At 38.4% G+C, this 16829-nt stretch overlaps 1 protein-coding gene and 1 long non-coding RNA gene across 15 annotated transcripts in view; one reads left to right on the plus strand and one right to left on the minus strand.

Annotated features, from left to right (window-relative positions):
- BAZ2B (bromodomain adjacent to zinc finger domain 2B) overlaps nucleotides 1–16829 on the plus strand; it is a 419408-nt gene that overhangs the window by 85146 nt on the left and 317433 nt on the right. For 13 of the 14 annotated variants that reach the window (XM_063645961.1, XM_063645969.1, XM_063645960.1 and 10 more), the window contains one exon: nucleotides 12377–12736. The gene's annotated coding sequence lies outside the window, so the exon portion shown is untranslated. Of the gene's footprint in view, nucleotides 1–12376; nucleotides 12737–13387; nucleotides 13586–16829 lie in introns of those variants that run through there. The other variant, XM_055291999.2, reaches the window with a different exon arrangement.
- On the minus strand, nucleotides 11892–13691 carry LOC134737494 (uncharacterized). Its single transcript, XR_010122465.1, has 2 exons — nucleotides 13526–13691; nucleotides 11892–13231 (listed from the first exon to the last, which is right to left on the minus strand). It is a non-coding gene; the product is annotated as an uncharacterized lncRNA (long non-coding RNA).

Here is a 16829-nt window from a genome sequence, read left to right on the forward strand (position 1 = left end):
AAGGTGTAAGGAAGTGGTCCAGTTTCAGTATGGCTAGCCAGTTTTCCCAACACCATTTATTAAATAGGGAATCCTTTCCCCATTTCTTGTTTTTGTCAGGTCTGTCAAAGATCAGATGGTTGTAGATGTGTGGTTTTATTTCTCAGGTTTCTGTTCTGTTCCATTGGTCTATATATCTGTTTCGGTACCAGTACTGTGCTGTTTTGATTACTGTAGCCTTGTAGTATAGTTTGAAGTCAGGTAGTGTGACACCTCCAGCTTCATTCTTTTTGCTTAAGATTGTCTTGGCCATGCGGGCTCGATTTTGGTTCCATATGAAATTTGAGGTAGTTTTTTCTAATTCTGTGAAGAAAGTCACTGGTAGCTTGATAGGGATAGCATTGAATCTATAAATTACTTTGGGCAGTATGGCCATTTTCACAATATTGACTCTTCCTATCCATAAGCATGGAATGTTCTTCCATTTGTTTGTGTCCTCTCTTACTTCCTTGAGCAGTGGTTTGTAGTTCTCCTTGAAGAGGTCTTTCACATCCCTTGTAAGTTGGATTCCTAGGTATTGTATTCTCTTTATAGCAGTTGTGAATGGGAGTTCACTCATGATTTGGCTCTCCGTTTCTCTATTATTGGTATGTAGGAATGCTTGTGATTTTTGCACAATTGATTTTGTATCCTGAGACTTTGCTAAAGTTGCTTATCTGCTTAAGGAGATTTTGCGCTGAGACGATGGGGTTTTCTAAATACACAGTCATGTCATCTGCAAACAGGGGCAATTTGACTTCCTCTTTTCCTGTTTGAATACCCTTTATTTCTTTCTCTTGCCTGATTGCCCTAGCCAGAACTTCTAATACTATGTTGAATAGGAGTGGTGAGAGGGGGCATCCTTGTCTTGTGCTGGTTTTCAAAGGGAATGCTTCCAAATTTTGCCCATATGATATTTATTGTGGGTTTGTCTTAAATAGCTCTTATTATTTTGAGATATACTTCATCAGTACCTAGTTCATTAAGAGTCTTTAGCATGAAGGGGTTTTGAATTTTATCGAAGGCCTTTTCTGCATCTATTGAGATAATCATGTGGTTTTTGTCATTGATTCTGTTTATGTGATGGATTACGTTTATTGATTTGCATATGTTGAACCAGCCTTGCATCCCAGGGTTGAATCTGACTTGATCTTGGTGGATAAGCTTTTTGATGTGCTGCTGGATTTGGTTTGACAGTTTTTTATTGAGAATTTTCACATTGATGTTCATCAAGGATATTGGCCTGAAATTTTCTTTTTTTTGGTGTGTCTGCCAGGTTTTGGTATCAGGATGATGCTGGCCTCATAAAAAGAGGGAGGATTCCCTCTTTTTCTATTGTTTGGAATAGTTTCAGAAGGAATGGTACCAACTCCTCTGTGTACCTCTGGTAGAATTCAGCTGTGAATCCGTCTGGTCCTGGACTTTTTTTGTGTGGTAGGATATTAATTACTGTCTCAATTTCAAAACATGTTATTGGTCTATTCAGGGATTCAACTTCTTCTTTGTTTAGACTTGGGAGGCTGTATGTGTCTATGAAATTATCCCTTTCTTGGCCGGGCGCGGTGGCTCAAGCCTGTAATCCCAGCACTTTGGGAGGCCGAGGCGGGCGGATCACGAGGTCAGGAGATCGAGACCACGGTGAAACCCTGTCTCTACTAAAAATACAAAAAATTAGCCAGGCGCGGTGGCGGGCGCCTGTAGTCCCAGCTACTCAGGAGGCTGAGGCAGGAGAATGGCGTGAACCCGGGAGGCAGAGCTTGCAGTGAGCCGAGATTGCGCCACTGCACTCCAGCCTGGGCGACAGAGCGAGACTCCGTCTCAAAAAGAAATTATCCCTTTCTTCTAGATTTTCTAGTTCATTTGCGTAGAGGTGTTTATAGTGTTCTCTGATGGTAGTTTGTATGTCTGTGGTATCAGTGGTGACATCTACTTTATCATTTTTTATTGCGTCCATTTGATTCTTCTCTCTTTTCTTCTTTATTAGTCTGGCAGGTGGTCTATCTCTTTTGTTGATCTTTTCAAAAAACCAGGTCCTGGATTCATTCATCTTTTGAAGGGTTTTTCATGTCTCTATCTCTTTTGGTTCTGTTCTGATCTTAGTTATTTCTTGTCTTCTGCTAGCTTTTGAATTTGTTTGCTCTTGCTTTTCTAGTTCTTTTAATTGTAATGTTAGAGTGTCAGTTTTAGATCTTTCCTCCTTTCTCTTGTGGGCATTTAGTGTTATAAATTTCCCTCTACACACTGCTTTAAATGTGTCCCAGAGATTTTGGGACATTGTGTCTTTGCTCTTATTGGTTTCAAAGAATATCTTTATTTCTGCCTTAATGTTGTTATTTACCCACTATTCATTCAGGTTGTTCAGTTTCCATGTAGTTGTGCAGTTTTGACTGAGTTTCTTAATCCTGAGTTCTAATTTGATTGCACTGTGGTGAGACTGTTTGTTATGATTTCCATTCTTTTGCATTTGCTGAGGAGTGTTTTACTTCTTATGTGGTCAATTTTAGAATAAGTGCGACGTGGTGCTGAGAAGAATGTATATTCTGTTGATTTGGGGTGGAGAGTTATATAGATGTTTATTAGATCCGCTTGGTCCAGAGCTGAGTTGAAGTCCTGAATATTCTTAATTTTTCGTCTTGTTGATCTGTCTAATATTGACAGTGGGGTGTTAAAGTCTCCCACTATTATTATGTGGGAGTCTAAGTCTCTTTGTAGGTCTCTAAGAACTTGCTTTATGAATCTGGGTGCTCATGTATTGGGTGCATATATATATTTAGGATAGTTACCTCCTCTTGTGCTGATCCCTTTACTATTATGTAATGGCCTTCTTTGTCTCTTTTGATCTCTGTTAGTTTAAAGTCTGTTTTCTCAGAGACTAGAATTGCAACCTCTGCTTTTTTTTTTTTTTTTTTTTTGCTTTCCATTTGCTTGCTAAATATTCCTCCATCCCTTTATTTTGAGCCTATGTGCGTCTTTGCATGTGAGATGGGTCTCCTGAATACAGCACACCAATGGGTCTTGACTCTTTATCCATTTTGCCAGTCTGTGTCTTTTAGTTGGGGTATTTAGCCTGTTTACATTTAAGTTTAGTATTATGTGTGAATTTGATCCTGTCATTATGATGCTAGCTGGTTGTTTTTCCTGTTCGTTGATGCAGTTTCTTCATAGTGTCAATGACCTTTACAATTTGGTATGTTTTTGCAGTGGCTGGTAGCAGTTGTTCCTTTCCATGTTTAGTGCTTCCTTCAGGAGCTCTTGTAAGGCAGGCCTGGTGGTGACAAAATCTCTCAGCATTTGCTTGTCTGTGAAGGATTTCATTTATCCTTTGCTTATGAAGCTTAGTTTGGCTGTATATGAAATTCTGGGTTAAAAATTCTTTTCTTTAAGAATGTTGAATATTGGCCCCCACTCTCTTCTGGCTTGTAGGGTTTCTGCAGAGAGATCCACTCTTAGTCTCATGGGCTTCCCTTTGTGGGTAACCCGACTTTTCTTTCTGGCTGCCGTTAACATTTTTTCCTTCATTTCAACCTTGGCGAATCTGATGATTGTGTGTCTTGGGGTTGCTCTTCTCAAGGAGTATCTTTGTGTTGTGCTCTGTATTTCCTGAATTTGAATGTTGGCCTGTCTTGCTAGGCTGGGGAAGTTCTCCTGGATAATATGCTGAGGAGTGTTTTCCAACTTGGTTCTACTCTCTGTCATTTTCAGGCCCACCAGTCAAACATAGGTTTGGTCTTTTCACATAGTCCCATATTTCTTGGAGGCTTTGTTCATTCTTTTTCATTCTTTTTTCTCTAATCTTGTCTTCTCATTTTATTTTATTAAGTTGATATTCAATCTCTGATATCCTTTCTTCTGCTTGATCGGTTCAGCTATTGATACTTGCATATGCTTCACAAAGTTCTCATGCTGTGTTTTTCAGTTCCATCAGATCATTTAGGTTCTCTAAACTGGTTATTCTAGTTAGCAATTCCTCTAACCTTTTTTCAAGATTCTTAGCTTCCTTGCATTGGGTTAGAATATGCTCCTTTAGCTCAGAGGAGTTTGTTATGACTCACCTTCTGAAGCCCACTTCTGTCAATTTGTCGAACTCATTCTCCATCTAGTTTCGTTCTCTTGCTGGCGAGGAGTTGTGATCCTTTGGAGGAGAAGAGGCATTCTGGTCTTTGGAATTTTCAGCCTTTTGGGCTGGTTTCTCCCCATCTTCGTGGATTTATCTACCTTTGATGCTTCATGTTGGTGACCTTTGGATGGTGTCTCTGAGTGGATGTCCTTTTTATTGATGTTGGTGCTATTCCTTTCTGTTTGCTAGTTTTCCCTCAAACAGTCAGGCCCCTCTGCTGCAGGTCTGCTGGAGGTCCACTCCAGACCCTGTTTGCCTGGGTCTCACCAGTGGAGGCTGCAGAACAGCAAAGATTGCTGCCTCTTCCTCCCTCTGGAAGCTTCGTCCCAGAGGGGCACCTGCCAGATGCCAGCCAGACCTCTCCTATATGAGGTATCTGTCGGCCCCTACTGGGAGGTGTCTCCCCATCAGGAGGCACAGGGGTCAGGGACCCACTTGAGGAGGCAGTCTGACCCTTAGCAGAGCTCAAACACTGTGCTGGGATATCCGCTGCTCACTTCAGAGCCATCAGGCAGGGAGGTTTACTTCTGAAGCTTTGCCCACAGCCGTCCCTTCCCCCAGGTGCTGTGTCCCAGGGAGTTGGGGGTTATATCTATAAGCCCCTGACTGGGGCTGCTGCCTTCTTTTCAGAGATGCCCTGCCCAGAGAAGAGAAATCTAGAGAGGCAGTCTGGCCACAGAGGCCTTGCTGAGCTGTGGTGGGCTCCACCCAGTTCAAACCTCCCAGCAGCTTTGTTTACACTGTGAGGATAAAACTACCCACTCAAGCCTCGTCAATGGCAGATGCCCCTCCCCCCACCAAGCTAAAGTGTCCCAGGTTGACTTCAGACTGCTGTGCTGGCAGCGAGAATTTCAAGCCAGTGGATCTTAGCTTGCTAGGCTCTGCCTCACGCCTTTTTAAAAACTGCATAGTACTCCACTGTGTGGATGTACCATAATTAATTCAACCATTTCAGTATGACAGATATTTGGATTATTTCCAGGCTTTTGCTATAACAGTGCTTCAAAGAATAAATTCCTGTATATATACCTATTTTCATACTTATTTCAATATATACATATTTTTATCAGCATTGGTCAGACTTTTAGAAGTGAGATTTGCTAGCAAAAATAAAATAAACACATATGTAACTTTGTTACATACTGCCAAATTCTCCCTTGTTGGGGTTTTTCCATTTTGTACTCCAAAAAGAAGAGGAAGAAGAAAAAAAGAAAGAAACAAAAAACTGCCCCTTTTTTCTGTAGGAGCCTCACTCACTAGCAGCCTGTTTTGTAAAAGCTGGAATTTTGGGAATCTGAAGGATGAGAAACAGTATCTCCGCAATTCTTCATGTGCATTTCTCTTACTATGAGCAAGGTTACGAATGTTTTTATTTAAGGGGCATTTCTTCCCCTTAAATGCCCTTGGGCATTTCTTTTTTGTGTGTGTGTTTTTTTTTTTTTTTTTTCTGAGACAGGGTCTTGCATGTTGCCCAGGCTGTAATGCAGTGGTTAGTTATAGTGCACTACAACTTCAAACACCTAGGCTCAAGTGATCTTCTTATGTTAACCTCCCAAGTACCTGCAACTACAGGTGTATACCATTGCACCCAGCTCACTCTCTCGTGCATGCTCTTGCTCTTTCTCTTTCTCTCCTTCCTTCTTTCCTTCCTTCCTTCCTTCCCTCCTTCTCTCCTCCCTCCTTCATCTTTCTTTTTCTCTCTCTTCCTTTCCCTTCCCTTCCCTCTCCCCTCTCCCTCCCCTCTCCTTTCCCTTCTCTTCCCTTCCCTTCCCTTTTCCTTCCCTTCCCTCTTCCTTTCTTTTCTTTCCTCTTTCTTTCTTCCTTTCTTTCCTTTCCTGTTTCTCTCTTCCTTTCATTCGTCTTTTTTTTTTTGAGACAGGGTCTCACTCTATCACCCTGGCTGGAGTCCGGTGGTTTGATCATGACTTACTGCAGCCTGGACCTCCCAGGCTTCGAATAGCTGGGACTACAGGGACACACCACCATGCCCCACTACTTTTTGTATTTTTTGTAAAGACAGTCTCATCATGTTGCCTAGGCTGGTCTTTAATTCTCTGCCTGCCTCAACCTCTCAAAGTGCTGGCATTACAGGCATGAGCCACTGTGCCCGGCCCCATTTCTTTTTCTCTAAAATGACTGCTTATCTCTCAAGTCATTTTGCTGTCAGGTTGTTAGTCTTTTTCTTCTCTGTTTTTAGGCAGGCTTTACATATAAGGTTATTCAACTGTCTCATATAAGTTGCAAGTATTTCTTTACAGTTTGTCATTTGTCTTTATAGTTTGCTTGTGGTGTTTTTGTTTTGGCTATAGAAAAGCTATTTTATGTAGTAAGATTTACCAATATTTCCCTTTATTGTATCTGGTTTTGACCATTGCTGGGAAAGTTTTCTTTACGCTCTAATTATTGGGGAATCCTCCCATAATTTTTTCTAGTACTTGTATAGGTTCAATTCTTCATGTTTAAATATCTGATCTTTTTCAGTTTTATTTTTGGAACAGATCCAAGTTTATCCTTTTCCTTATGAATACCCAGTTATTTGAATACCACTTTGGTTTTTGCCTTTTTTCTTTTTTTTTGAGACAGTATTCACTCTGTTGCCCAGGCTGGAGTGCAGTGACACAATCATGACTTACTTCAGCCTTGACCTCTTGGACTCAAGCGATCCTTCTGCCTTGGCCTCCCTGGTAGCTAGGACTACATGCACATTGCACCACCGTGCCTAGCTAATTTTTTTTTTTTGAGATGGAGTTTCGCTCTTGTTGCCCAGGCTGGAGTGCAATGGCATGATCTCGGGTCACCACAACCTCCGCCTCCCGGGTTCAAGCAATTCTCCTGCCTCAGCCTCCCGAATAGTTGGGATTACAGGCCTGTCCCACCACACCTGGCTAATTTTGTAATTTTTGGTAGAGATGGGGGTTTCTCCATGTTGTCAGGCTGGTCTTGAACTCCTGACCTCAGGTGATCCACCTGCCTCGGCCTCCCAAAGTGCTGGGATTACAGGCGTGAGCCACTGTAGCTGGCACCTAGCTAATTTTAATTTTTTTTGTAGAGACAGGATCTAGCTATGTTGCCCAGGCTGGTCCCAAGCTCAAACAGTCCTCCTGCCTTGGCCTCCCAAAGTGCTGGGATTACAGGCATGAACTACCATGTGTGGCCTTAAACACCAATTATCAAAAAGTCCATCTCTTCCTCACTGCTTTGAGATAAAGCTTTTATCTATACTAAATTTCCATATATACTTGGGTCAATTTCTCATTTTTCTATTATGTTTCATTGGTTTTTCATTCATGTGCCAGTGCCAACTATTAAGCTTTAAAGGTTTTATAATGCTTTAGTATCTGTTATGATTGTCCCCTCCACCCCTGGCAAAGCTCTCTTTTTCAAGATTTCCTGTGTTTTCTTGTTTCTTTTTCCAACTGAATTTTTTAACAAATTTGTGCTTACAGCCTTGTTCTTAATCAGGGATGTTTATCAGAAGCGCCTTTAGAGTTAAAGAAGAAAAGAAATACTTGACCCCCACCCAGACATAGTGAATTCTGGACGTTGGGGACATTTGAATTCACATAGTGAATTCTGGACACTGGGGACAATTCTAGATATTTAAAACAATCTCTACAGTTGATTCTGATAATCCCATTTTTAAAAGAGGCCTATAAAGCATCATAGCCAGGTTTTAATTCCAGACTACTTTATGATTTGTTTTCCCTTATGTATTCTGGCCCGTAGTTAATGACTACAGCAACTACTGTAAGCCAGAAATTTCTCTAGTCCTCTTTCACTCCTTCCTCTTCCTTAATTCTATTTTCAGTTAGTCACCAAACTGAAATTTTACCTCAGAAATATCTGGCTATAAATCTCCAATGCCACTGTCTCTTACCATAATTTTTATAGACTGTTAAGCAATCTCTTAATACTGCAGTCTATCATTTGCACTGCCTATACAGTTATTGTTCCCTCAAAACAAGGTTAATCATGCCACTCCTTTGCTAGCCTTTGTTGGCTCTTAGGATAAATTCAACCACCTTACCATGGTACTTAGGCCTTTTACTCTCAGGTCCCAGCCTTCATCTTGGTCATGACATCCCTATCATTCCTTTATCTCTGTCCTTCCCCATACCGAATATTCCCGCATACAGATTTTCTCACTAGTGGATGGACACCAGATCTAGTATCTCTGCATATTTACACTTATTGTTTCTTTCACGTAGAAGACCACCTCCCACCCCGAACTTCTTTGCCTGGTAAGCTCTCAGTATTTGAGATGCAGTTCAAATAACATCTCTTTGATAAAGCCTTTTCTAGTCTCCCAGTGAGAATTAGTTGCCTCATCCTCTTTATTCTCACAAAACTTTATTATTTGTATCTTTATAATGTGATTTATAAAGATTCTCTAATCTCCCAGGCATTTCACACTTTCCACATCAACCAGAATATGAGCTTTTCATGTTTTTCCAGCCTCTAGCATAGCGCGTAGCATATAGCAAGCACTCAAATGTTTGTTCAATGAATGAAAACAAATAAAGCTTCATTAGGCTGTAGTGATTGAAACAGAAACAAGATATAACAGTGGCCAGCTTGTTATACTGTTGAGATCTCTCGTTTGTTTTTCTTTGTAGTCAGCCTTCCTAGACTTCATTCTCTGTACATAGCAATTCCTTACTCTTTGAGGAACCATCTACAATACTCGTAGTAGTTAGATAGCCATCCAACTCTTATCTCTATATCTACCTATTTAAGAAGTTCTGTCTTTGTCCTAAAAACAGATGCTGCTTTACAGAAGAAAGTGCAAAAATTTAGTCCATATTGGTGGCATAATTAGTCTGTGGGATGGGTAAATAGGTATAGAATTTCAGAGTTAATTATTCACTAAAAGTTAATTATTCGCTAAAATTGGAAAAGGTCTGCTTGATCATTAAATTCTTTCACAATTATGTACATGATGAAGTACTAATACAGATGATGATCTTGGGTAGAAGACTAAGTGCTGTTGGGAGTTAAATTATTTTATAACTATAGCAATTATTTTATCTGAAGTTTTCCCCCTCAACTGTATGATTATGTTATAATCTCTGAAATGATCAAGTATGATAACATGAAAAAGGGAAGGAATCATATTTTAAAAATAATTTAAGCGCAATTTCTTAGTAAGAAGGTATCAAATAGAGTAATCCAGTTTAAAATTTCTAGGAAATCATTTTTTTTAAGAAGAACAGTTTAAAAGTACAGATTAAATTGAATAGTATATCTGAATTACCAAATAACATTAAATAATTTTAAATATATATTTTAATTTAAAATTAAAGTTTTTATTAGAGTTTTATTGAAATAGAGAAATATATTTATGAATTTGAGATACCTATGTCAGTCTTTCATTTACCAACTATTTTGTTAATTATTGATTTCCATATAACTTCACCATTGAGAATGTCACATATTTCCTTAAGTATATAACGAGCCCTTCATTATAAAAATATATCTTAAAATGTTTTTAAAAGACATTAAAATCAAGGTTTTCACTGTCACCCCTTTTCTCCTTTTTTCCAACCTTTTTATGATGATACGATGTATTTTGTTACAAGTTACTTCCTTGTACAATCAAGTAAAAGACAACTTTGGGTTGTATGTGGCTCCAGCTTGAAATTGCATATACATATTCTTATAAAAATTTTTGAATTATGATTCTAAAATTACTCAGGGGAATGGAGTTTTTATATAGTAGTTAATCACTTTCATTACATATATTCTGTTTTTTCTGTTGATTAGACATATTTCCACAATTTAAATTAATGAATTTTATTACTTTAAATTATTTTTTTTCACAGATTTCTTTTCTAAAATCCAGGCAATGTAAATTACATATCCTGATGAAACCATTGGGAAACCAGTGTGGCGTCTGCAATCCCAATATTTCAAAATATTACTGGAACCAAAAATTGAACTATGCTTTGCAGTATATTGTTTGAAGTATTTAAGCAAAGGATGTATTCTTAATTATTCAAGTTACAGTGTGCCACTTAACTTTATTTCAAGCGAGGTATATTTTGGGAGAATTCTTTATGAAAATCAAGATAACTTGAATCTAGCACTTTTTCCTTATCTTTTCAAAATTAAATATTTTCAACAGTAATGCTAATGATTACGTAGTGTCAGTAATAGATTGTTAAAATATTAATATTCAATACGCATAGAAATATCAGTGAATTCTATTTTTTAGTTCCACATACTTAAAAATATTATTTATTTAATGACCACCATTATAGAACAATGCATTAACTTTTTCGTATGTGACTTGGAATAGAAGTCTTAGATACTAAGTGCGTTCATACTTATATTTTAATCTATATTTTTCTTCTGGAACATTATTAGTAAATTTTGAGATTATAGAACTGTTGACCCAGTCATACATGTACAGAGCTTGGCCTCCGAGTTAATTAAATATGAGTTAATAATATATTATAAGGAAATTATTGTCCTTATTACAGTTATTAGGTAGTTACTCAAATTATAGCTTGAAAGGAATGCAGAGCATGAAAAACTCAGGATTAAATTATGCATTTGAACCTTAGGCCAGTTTTTACTGTAGAGACAGTTTGCTGCTAAAAGAGAAATTGTATGTCATTGAAATTAAATGCTTTTCTGGGGATGGAAGATTCCAGTTTTTTAATGAAATTACTGAGTGTGGTGTAGTGAAATGATTAAAATCTGTATTCCGGGAATGTGGCAGGGAAAAAAAAATCAATAAGTGCTAGCACAGCTTTGCTGCTCAATGTGAATCCTGAGAATGAAATAAACTACTACAAAAATAATAATTAAAAACATATCAGCACATTAATTTATTTAGCATCAGTCTCCTGAGACATCATCTTCACTAATTTTTAGCATACATTTTACTATGTAATGAGCAGCCTTCTTTTCAGATATCCCTATTAGACAGGCAGTATTTCTGCCCTTCCCCCAGTGCTCCTGCATTGCAATCATTGTACTTGCACTTATTATGTTACAAATGACCGAGGTAAGGCTGACATTCTCAGTGCATGCAAAAAGACCGAGTCTGCCAAGCTTTTTTTTTTCCTAATGAAGCAGCTTTGTGAAATCTCCCCATGTGTTAATACTAATGAAGATCCTCCAGCACAATTAAAATCACAGCCAGTGGCTGAAGAGGAAACATAAAACAATAGCATCTTTTAAGATACATTTATCCACATATGTATAAAATATACATAGATGATCAAATTATTCTCCGATAGCTTAATTTTTACTTACTCTTCATCCTGAAAATTAAATTATACAATTTTTAATTATATGAACTTTGAGACTTTCTTGTGTTCTGGAGGGAAAAAACGGTACCTCAACGAACTTCTAAAAAAAAAAATACGTATCTTCTTGGCTAATAAAGTGTTATCAAGATTAAGGCTTTTAAAAAAATTGTTTTTAGGACTCTATAGGATGGGGTGCGTGAGGGAATGGGGTGTATTGTGTCTTTAGTTTAACTTGATTGGTTGCAGGATTTGGGAATTGGGGTTGGGGGAGTGGAAGGGTAAAAACAAAGTTGGAAGAGATTCTGGGGGTAGACACATAGCATATGACTGTATGTGTAGTTTAAAGGAGCAAAGGGCTACCAGTCTTACTCATAACTTGATTTTTAAAAAGTGTTCAGTGCCTACAATTTGCTATGCTTTTTTCTAACCTCTCAGAAACTGGAAAAAAAGCTATCGAGATTACCTTTTACAGTGTGTGCATATAACTTTAAAACGACTATTTTAACGTCTTTAATTTAAATTTTATTTTAACGTAGTGCATAAACATTACAGCCAGTTTAACTTGTCCGTAGAAAGGCAGTAGAATTTTACCCCGGGACCATCTTGCATCCTGCTTTTTGAGTTTTAACATCCGCAAAATCTCGGCATATTAATTTAGTTGGTTTGTAGAATTCTGAGTTTAGGAACAAAAAAAGTTTAGGTGGAGATGGTTGACCTATGCTCCCTGCTCTGTAGCTTTTGTTTTTTAAAAACTAAGTTTTAAATCCCGTTTTCTGTCCTGTCTTCTTTAAAAGCAAAACAAAACATTTTAAGTTTCTTAACTTTTTCCTGGGACAAGGAACGGTGCAAACTCAAAGCTACAGTATTCTTGGAAAGAAGAAGCAACCCCCTCCCTTGGCTCCTTTAGGAGCTGATAGGTCATTTATTATTGGAACTGAAATGGTATAAACAATTCTCTTTCTTTTTTTTCCCTTGTTAACAGCAACTTTCATTGTTAGAGAGAGGAGAGAGAGAGAAGCCTTGTTGGTTGACGTCACTTGGTTCATGAAGCCTTCGCCTAGAAGTGAAGCTGCTGAACAAACCTTGAGAAGAATCATCTCCTGCTTCAATCTGCTGCTGGATAGGAACTAATCAGAGAGAGAGAGGCGGAAGACGGAGAAGGAGGGAGTCGAAGGCTTTCCCGATCACAAATCTCACCTCCACTACAACTCTCTTTATACTTTTCTTGCGGAAATAATAATAGAAATAAGGAGGTGGTGGGGTTTCCAAAAATCTTAACCTTCAACCATCTGGGGAAAAGGCAAAAATCCCATCTACCGCAACTCTCAGTTCGAAAGTAAAGGTGAGTTTAAAATCCTCGGGCGTGAGGGGTGCGGGTGAGGATGTAAATTCCCAGTGTTACAAAGCCGGTGGAAACAGCAGCGGAGAAACTGCGCTCGGGCAAGCGGGGGACTCCGGAGTTGCTGCGTGGAGGCGCTCGCCCCGCCGCCCTCTCGCCCTCCGCCGCTGTTTACCCTCGCCGGTCGGTGCGGCTCTTTGTTGTGGTGGCCGGAAGGCTGGGGTGGTTCTCGGGGTCCCGAGTGGAGTTTGGGGGAGGAGGACACGGAGATGTGCCGTCCTGGGTGGGAGGTGGGGGGTGCGGCCACAGGAGAACGTAAACTTTATTCCTAGAAGCCAGTGCGGGACTTCGCTGGAGTAGGGCCGCGGGCTGTGCTCCCGGCCGGGCAGGCGCTGCCGCCGCGAGTCCGCCGCCTTTGTGCCGGCCGCCCTGGCTTCGCGTCTCCTTCCTCTTCCCCTTCGGCTTCCAGGGCTCAGGTCGCCGCCAACAGTTTTGCTTCTTAAAAAAACAACCTCTGTCAGCGTTGCGATGGCCGTTCCTACCCCGGAATATCCGCTGCTCCCCCACTCCGTGCCAGGGTAGTTTCTGGATCACCCCCCACCCCCGTCCGCCTCCTGCTGCCCTTTTTTGCCTCCGCCCCCTCTTCCCAGTCGGACTGACGAGCTGCGTCTACCACCCCCACTCCCCAGCTTGGGCCTCCAGCTCTCCCGTGTGTAGCTGGAGGCTCTGAGTTTACTGAAGATGAGCGGGGGTGGGGGTGGGGCAGGTGGGATTGGGAAAAGATCTGGATACCTGGGAAGGTCTATGTCAGGATGCAGAAGGTTTGAGGAGCATTGCTTCTCATACAGTAAGGTCTGTGCCTTGGTCTCATGTTTTAGCAGTTCTTCCCCGGGAACGACCGCCAGCTCCCAACTCCTCTGCTTCCCTCTTTTAATCTTCTTGTCGCTACCCCTCCCCCCCGCCCCCGTTCTCTTTCGCGGCTCCCTCCCCTTTAAGTAGTTTCACGAACCCCAGAATTGGGATTTGGGAAGGGGAAGGAAGTGTTTGAAGAGTCAGAGCTGGCTCTGTTGTTTGGGAGATTTTCTCTTCTTTCTCCCTCTGTATTTATCTTTTGTCTGTTGCTTCCTTATAAAGAGGGAAGCAGCTGCAGTCCTTGGCCGAGTTGTTGAAATTTATCCCTTTGTGTATATTACAATATCCTCCATTTTTTTTCCTGCCCTCTAAACAACAAGCGTTTCGCCATCTTGGGCAATTTTATTCCCAAGTCTCTCTCTTTTTTATTTTTGAGGAAAGGAAAGAAGCATTAGGAAGTGTGTCTGGATAAGGCTCAAAGTTTAGGGAATGTTCAGGGGGCCCAGTGACGTCATGTAAACTTTATGGAGAAATTTTCCCAAGAGTAAATTTTTTGCTTAATTTTTCTCCTGTTTTATAGGATTGTGTAACTTACAGGTTACTGATAAGTTGTGTGGCTTATTTTTGTGTTTTGCTCTCAAAATGAGTATACGAAGTCTGCGCATTGTATGTTTTGGTAACAGGTGGAAGATTATGTGCAAAAAATGGTAAAAAACTTTTGTGCGTCATTTGTTATTTATCTGGTTTTTGTGTACTTTTTTTAATTTAAAGGTTTCAACTGTTATCTGTAGTCAGTATATTCCCTTTCTTATTTGCTCCACTCTCCCCTATGGATTTTTTGAAAACTAGCTTGGTTAATATTTATGTATGGTTATTTTAGATTATCTGGCTCCCCGTTTATAATAAAATGTTCTGGAGTTTTCTTTTTCTATTATTTATTTACATTTTGAAAAGAAATGACTATAGAAAATACCTTAAGATAATGGATACTTTAAAATTTAGTAGCAGATATTAAGTCAAACAATTGTTGAGTATTTAAGAGGCAGAATTGATTTTAAAAGTTATTTTATAATCGCTAGCTATAAACTGTTTGTCAGCCATTATGAACAGATAAACAAAAACTAGCACTGTTTTAATTTGCTTGTCTAACATAGTTTTTTGCCTCACAAAAGTTGGTTTGGTCACATGACCAAACTTAATGATACACTGACTAGTATATAAATAAGAGGCACTGTAAATTGAATGGGAAAGTGGAATTCTGTCTCCTGTAGTCATTTTCAGTCAGCATATTTACATCTCTTCTAACAAGGACATGAAACTGTCTGTATTTAATTTGCATTCTCTTTGTCTTCTGGGTTGAGGGAAAAACACTGACTACAATTAAATTTTAAAAAGCTAATAGAAACAATTCTGAATACATTGAAAAGGTTTGTCTAACACACAAAAATTTATGTTCTATATGGTATGTTTTTATTTCTGTAGCAGTCTTCTTTGGTGTTATTTATCCAGGAATTTGCTTCATGTAATATGCTATATAGAAAGCTTGACTGAGTTGAATGTCTGCCATTTGTGTGAATTGTAGGTAGGTGAAAAATGTTTAAATAGTTAAAAGCACATAGAACAGATGGTTCTAAATTATACATGCAACAAAGGACTAGAAGATTTGGCAGATTATAAATGGCAAGCAACAGAGGATAAGCAGTTTAAGAAAATGGTAGTTAAGTACATTTGATGTCTCACACCTATTGTAAACACTGTACATATTATTGTCACTCTGCTGCATAATCAGTAATTTGGACAACATTAAGACACTCGTATGGTTCAGATAGAAAAAAGTAATTTTTACAAGTATTTGAAACAAGTGGTTGAATTTAAAATTATTTTAAGCCTACGATGATGATGAAGAGTTTTTTTTTTTTTTAGGAAATCAGATTGTATGTTTTAAAGATACAAAATGATTTATGAGAACTTAATATTGTGTTCTTATAATGGTTGGAGAGAAATAGGAATGAGTACATATTTTAAAATCCAGATAATAGTAGCTTCACTGTTCTCACGTTAAACTAGTGCCGAATTGTAGTACCATTTACTCTTACAAACACTAATGAAAAAATACTTCTAAACTCTTCAGTCTTGGAAATGCATTTATTGGAATACTGCTGGCATCATTTATGAAATACTTATTAAATGAAGGAAGGATATATTTTAGTTTTAATTTTTGAGTTTTGTACATAACATGATACTGATTTTACTTGAATATAGTTTATTTAGAATTTTTAGAATAGATGGATTCTTATGCAGTTTTTTTCTTTCTAGAAGAGTCTCTGAGTAATTATATTTAGCATTTTCAAAAAATTTGGAATAACTTGAAGTATTCAACTTGGTAGAAATTTGTTTTTATTTTTTATAAGCCATTCATTTAAAATGCACATAAGACTGTAATGGAAACCTTAGAATTTTAATTCTGTTGCCCTTTCTCCCATTTCTTTGTTTGCATGTTTATTATAGAACTGCAGTGTAAAGGAGCAGATGTTTTGCCAAACATCCTGATGTGTTGCTTTTTCTTATGGGAGTGCATAACAGTTCCTTCTGATGCATCAACTTGACAGCTGGTTGATTTCATGGAGCTGCTAAGAAGCCATTAGTGGTGTCATTGAATTGAAACAGAACAGTCATTCCCAGCTTGAACTGCAATTGTTAATGTCTTTGTTGCTACTTTTGTGTTACTATACAAGATGTAGGATATCACAGTTGCATGAAAGTTCAGGATTTCTGTCTTATCTCCTTGAATTAGTGAAAGTATATTTTGGAACTTGATTACTTTTAGGTTTAAAGGTTTCTCAGAGAAGGGATTTTAAGCTGTAGTTTCTGAGTAGAACTACCAAAAGAAGAAATACAATTTAGCACAAAGTAATATGGTGATTTTGACCCTTAAGAGGAATTATGTCATCAAGTTTTAGTGATTATTAATATACTTGATTTCCTGGGGGATTAATTAAGTTACCTAGTTAGGTATTTTAAGAGTTTTTTTGGTTACATAAAATTAAGTATTTTGTACCATGAAGTTTTAAAAATACTGTTGCCTTATTTAATGTTAATCCATTTGGCTGTTTCTTTAAACTTTTGTTGTAGGAAGTAATCAGAAAAGAAAAATAATTATTGGGGAAAGAGGCAGTTTTGTATTTAATTTTTCTTTATAATGAGGCTAAAATGTTATTTAAAAATTCATACAAACTATGATCTA

The sequence above is a fragment of the Symphalangus syndactylus genome, chromosome 9 (genome assembly GCF_028878055.3).
Source record: "Symphalangus syndactylus isolate Jambi chromosome 9, NHGRI_mSymSyn1-v2.1_pri, whole genome shotgun sequence".
Taxonomy (NCBI): domain Eukaryota; kingdom Metazoa; phylum Chordata; class Mammalia; order Primates; family Hylobatidae; genus Symphalangus; species Symphalangus syndactylus.